This window comes from Pinus tabuliformis, chromosome 6 (assembly GCF_031772625.1).
Source record: "Pinus tabuliformis cultivar Carrire ecotype Pingquan chromosome 6, CPIR1, whole genome shotgun sequence".
Lineage (NCBI taxonomy): Eukaryota > Viridiplantae > Streptophyta > Pinopsida > Pinales > Pinaceae > Pinus > Pinus tabuliformis.
The window spans coordinates 1598121563-1598127562 of NC_142292.1; positions in this window are offsets into that span (position 1 = coordinate 1598121563).

Below are 6000 nucleotides of genomic sequence, written 5' to 3' on the forward strand. Positions count from 1 at the left end.
AACTCCAAAATATAATTTTGGAGTACATCCAACACTGTCAAGGCAACAATTCCTGTCATATGAATCAACGAAAACCATTGGTCACAGTATTAAATATTGTGTTGCCCGCCATAGTCATACCATGACTATCCTCACCAACAAGGACACAGAGGAACAAAGCAACCGTCATTCCATATTTGTCACCATTGCAGCATCATGGAACTCCCAGGTCCACTTTCAGTTATGGATATTATCTTAATACTTACAGTCACTGATACTTTACACTTATGGATATTATCTTAACACTTACAGTCATGGATGCTTGTAGAGACCTCGTCATGCCTCTTCATCGAAGTGTGGTTACGGATACTTATTTCATTATATTTCATTATACATTTTAATGGGTTAAAATTTAAAAAAAAAATATTATAATTAATTAAAGGAGTTGTTTATGGATGTGGAGGAATTATAGGGAGGGCTAAAAGTGTCTGGAATCTGGTCAAAAAATCATGCAGTAGTAGTGTTTAAATAATGTTTTTGATGGCGTAAATGGATTCAGCACTATCAAAAACCTTTAGGACACCCAAAATATTTAAGATTAACAGCTTTAAATAGGATTTACAAAAATTCCTGCCGGATTTTACCAAAATATGCAGAATTTCCATGATTTTAAAAGCAGTGTGATTAGACTAGGGCTTAATTAAATTATAATTTTATTTAAAATTATTATTATTATTAATGATAAAAAGAATTATTGTATAAGTTAAATTTATATATATTTTTAAAAATATGCAATCAGATTTCTAATGATGGAGATTCACCTCGATTTCATCATGGAGATTCTTAATTTGTAAAGAGATTTTGTTATAATATCATGGACCAATACCATGACTCCTCGTGCTAAAAAAATCAGGATTCATTTTATAATATGACATTTATTCATATGACATTTTTAATGATTTTAATTAAAAAATAAACAAAAGCATAATTACTTTGGAAGTGTTTGATTTTGTATATACTATATAGAATTTAAGAATATTCTATGTAGATTAAGTGTCTAAATCCACCTAATAATTATTAATAATTAAATTAAAATTATAAAAACTTTATTCTAAAATAAACATGTCTATTAACATAATTAATATATCTAACTAAAAAACTATACTATTCAAATTTTATCATAATAATTAACTTATTTTTAAACAAATTAAAAAATTAATATATCTAACTAAAAAACCATACTATTCCAATTTTATCATAATAATTAATTCTTAAAAAAATAATAGAAAAAATAAAAATAAAAGCCAATCGTTTTCCAATATTTCAAATTACAACAGTAAAACAAATCACCAGCCACATTATTACTTATGCCCACTTCATACTAAAAAATTATATATATTTTAAAAACTTTTACAATAAGGTCTAACTAATATCTAGGTTAACATTCACGTATCAGTATAATAAAAAGCATGGTTCCTCCCAAATTTGTAACTCATCTTTCCTTTAGAATAAAAGTCATATGCAGTATAATAAACATTCAAGTCAAACTCTTGCATGCTTAATGGCGATGAACTTTAACCATGCTTTTTATTATACTCCTCGAAGTAAAGGTGGAATTATTAAAAATTTATGGTTCTACTTTTTTGTTAAAGTCAATCTATATGATCAGTCATAATATTTTATTTTTGTTATTTGATTGAGGTTTACCTTATCCCACGTATTATTTTATAGTTATCGTTTTACCACAACATACGGAGTCATTTTAAAGTTTTCGAGGCCACTATTATTATTATTACCACTTCTTATCGCATTAAGAATCCTTATTTCAATTATTTTCAAGAAAAGAATGATGGACAACATACTAGCACTAACCATGGAGTGAGTCACATTGCCTAATCATGTTTTCATACATTGACTTGCCAATCCTATTTTTGCAAGTCCTTCCACATCAAATGTTTTAAAGTCTACCATTTTAGTCTGGTTGAAGATTTTCTTGGCCGAGATAATATATCCACTAATTTTCTAGTGGGCATGAGATTCAACCTACTTACGAAGTTGATATTAACGATTTCAATGTTAAAATATTCATGAAGGCTTTAATGAGCTTAACTTTTTTAGTCTCATAGATGATGAAACATACTTTACATAAAGGCTCTCTTGAGTTCCTCATCTTTCCTTGCTAACTTGTATCACGTGGATCTTTATTCTTGGCCTTGTTACCGTTGGAATAAGCTTTAACATGCTTGAGATCCTTCTAGGCTATTGATGTCATTTATATGCCTTCAATTTTGTTACTTAGAGCAAGGGATATCTCTAAGATTTCTTCAATCTTTTGATTACAATGTATGAGGAAAAACATTTTCCCCTAGTGGCATATGTTGTTAAAAACATCATGGTCATTCATGTATGTCTCACTACTCGAAGTGTAGGGAAAGAGTGAAATGGTATGTCTTGTTCCTCATGACATGATTGAGGTCTTGTGATTATTATTATTACTCACTCTGCATTGCTAACAAATGGGTGACATGTAGTTTTATCAACATCTTCGTCATGTTGGGGAAAAGGAAGACATTAACACAACCTTTTACCATTAATGCCCTCCTTAACTTTGAGTGACATCCAATCACTCATTTAAGCTCTTCAAATATGTAACCCTTAGATATTGAAATCTCGCTCACAATGTAAAGGAAACATCTCTTGATCCATAAAATCATAAAACAAAAAGACACTCATTTTTAACCCTACAATTTTGCAATACTTTATTATGTAAACAAATATTTGTAAAAATTAGTCTTCCTCATATAATTATCATAATCATAATTTAAAAATTGATAATGTAAATCCTGACCTAACAAAACCTAAATCTTATAATAAATTTTAGGATTAACTAGAACAAACTATTATATTTTTCATAACTAACCATATGATGTAATGGTGTTTTATAAATAAAAAAAATTACTTTTGTTATTTGAAAAACTAAAAATATTAGCATTCACCTTACTAATACAAAAGATGTGATGTGAATCGGTAAAAAGAGCAATTTTCATGTATATGTATAAGTATCGAAAAAAACTAAAAATATTACCATTCACCTCATTAATACAAAAAATGTGATATGAATCGATCAAAAGAGCAATTTTCATGTATATGTATAAGAATGGGTATCAAGAGAAAAATATAAAAAAATTACATTTCACCTTATTAATACAAAAGATGTGATGTGAATTTCTCTAAAGAGCAATTTTCATGTATATGTATGAGAATGGGTGTGAATATATATATATATAATAACACAATATATATAATATATAAAAAAGAAAATAGATTTTAAGGTATGTTAATTTTAAACGTAGGTTTATTAAAATTATTAAGTTGGATAGAAATTAATTGTATAATTAGATTATTAAAAATTAATTAATTATGTTAATAAGTGTATTTATTTTAGAACAAGTTTTTTTAATTTTAATTTAATTATCGATAATTATTAAATGGATAGTAGGGATTTAATCTGTATGGAATATTCTAAAATATTCTTAGTAGTATACATCAATCAAAGCTTGAAATTAGTTGTGCTTTTTTTCTCTTTTCAATTAAATTGATTAATTAAAAAAATTTCATATAAACAAGTATCATATGAAGTGTGTTATGGTTTTATGGAAATGTGGTATTGATGAGATATGGTATTGGCACATATAATTGTAACAATGCATATTTAAGTATTAAGAATGTCCTTAGCAAAGTGAGCGTAAATCTCCATGGATAGAAATGTTGTTCCATGTTTTTTTCAAATGTATATATATTTAACTTATATATTAATTTTTTTTTAATTAATATTATTATTAATAGTTTAAATTAAAGTTATAATTTAGATCATTTTTATGATATTTTTTAATTTTAGCAAGATGAGATGCATTATTTTTTTTGTAAGTTGGTTTAGATGTTTATATTATCCAAAAAAGGAGTACATCATTCTTTCATGCACTGCTATATTTCCTCTCCACAGGTGGCCTCAACCTACTTATTGGGAAACCATATAATTTTGACAACCTGTTTATAGAACAACAAGTCCAAATAATCAAATAATCAAAATAAATCCTACTAGATCCTAACATAACACCAAATTAGACAGAGAAGTTTCTAAGCTCTTGATTCCAAGCACTGGAACCTAAAGGAGCATTGGAGTCTCTATTTGTATAATCGTGGCCCATACAACCTTGGCACTAAACTTCTTCAAGTCATCCTCGGACCCACATAAATAATGCCAAGAAAGTCACACCAATCAACCCATATTTTCCTCAACAACATTATCAGGCCTATCTTTTGTTTCTATGATCTCCATGAGGCTCTTGAGATCATGCAATTGTGAGGTTAATGGTCAGCCACATTCCAGATTACTCCCTTGATGCAAGCATCCCTAATTAGCTAATAGATTCATCACCCTATTCCCGGATCGACGAGTTTGAGAGAGAATGACATTATCGAAATATTTGAGCAATCGACATATTATGTGTGTTAGATTGGTCAATCTCCAGCTTTTTATGAGCTTTTCCACAGGGGTTCCAAGGATCAATTTTTTAGCAATGTTGATGGCTATCCTAAAATCCCCATTAATATGGATCTTATTGTAACCCACATATAGTGTTATTCTAAGGACTTTCTAAAGCGCATAAAATGAAAGTTCATTATCAGTGATTGTGCCACAATCGGTTGCATAAATTATATGGACTTGGCTCTTCCAATCTTTTATTATTCCTCCCAATCTAATAAGGCTTGGGTTCCCTTTGGAATTCTTATCAAAGTTGATCTTTACAAATCCTTTAGCATGCAAAGAGAATATTGAAAACAAGGAGACCATTGTTTTGGTGAACTCCATAAATTAGGGGCTATCATATTTGGTAACAAATCAAAATTCATTAGAATAGGCACTTTGTAGGGCGGGACTTTCCAATCCTCTTGATTCCATGATTCTACGAGGATAGTTTCCCTTACGTTGAGCTTAATCATAGACTAAATTCTTCCCTTAAATTGGTTTTCATGTCAGAATATACACCTATTCCTTTATTTCCATATATCCCACAACATGAAACCCAAGACCAATATCTATGCTTTGCTTACCATTTGGAATTGGAATATTTCACTTATCCATGATTTCATTGTCTCCATAATGTTGTTTGGAGATCTCTTTGAATATCCAAAGAGTTGATGAACTCTACCCCAGATTCCACAAGCAAATCGGTAGGCATTTAGGAGGTGATCCAATGTTTCCTCACACTGGCCACACTAAATACAACATGAGGGCCCTTGGAATCCTTATTTCTACAATTGATCCCATGTGAGAATTCTCATACAACCTACCAATCATAAAAATAGTGTGACATTAGGCCAGGATCGAGCTAACTATATTTTTTTTCCATATAGGGTCTTCCACTTGTGCATGATGTTCTGCCATAATTGAATAGGATTCTTTTATGGTAAGCATTCCTCTAGCTTGGTATCCCCGGCATAGAGTATCAGGTTGATCATCCCAAGATATTTTACGAGTTTACAGTTCTTTATCTAGGTCATCCCACTAGTATAGATTAGGGGGATCCTCCTAATCTTCTTTGTTTTTTCAAGATCGCCATTGTTGATCTACCACCTCACTTCTAAAAAATTTTGCAACAGTGTAACATTGTTGGTCCAAGGTAGAAGTGATTATCTCTCCCATCCCCCTCTATTTTTCAATTAGCTCTTTGTTGCCAAGCATCTTGTCAAAATCTAGCAATACTTCCATCTTTAGTTTCCTTGAAATGGTGGTTATGGAATAAGCTTCAATTAGTATAGGCTAAATTCCAAATGGATGAGCATGAGGTTACTTCCTTGGCATGCAATCTCTCCCTTTGAGATTGGATATTTCCATTATTATTTCCTATTCCATATATATTTCCACATATTGTCCTCTCCCTATAGCCATCTCCACCACAACTTGGTTCTAAGGGTTTTATTGAGAAGATTTGGATCACAAAATCAAAGCCCACCTAC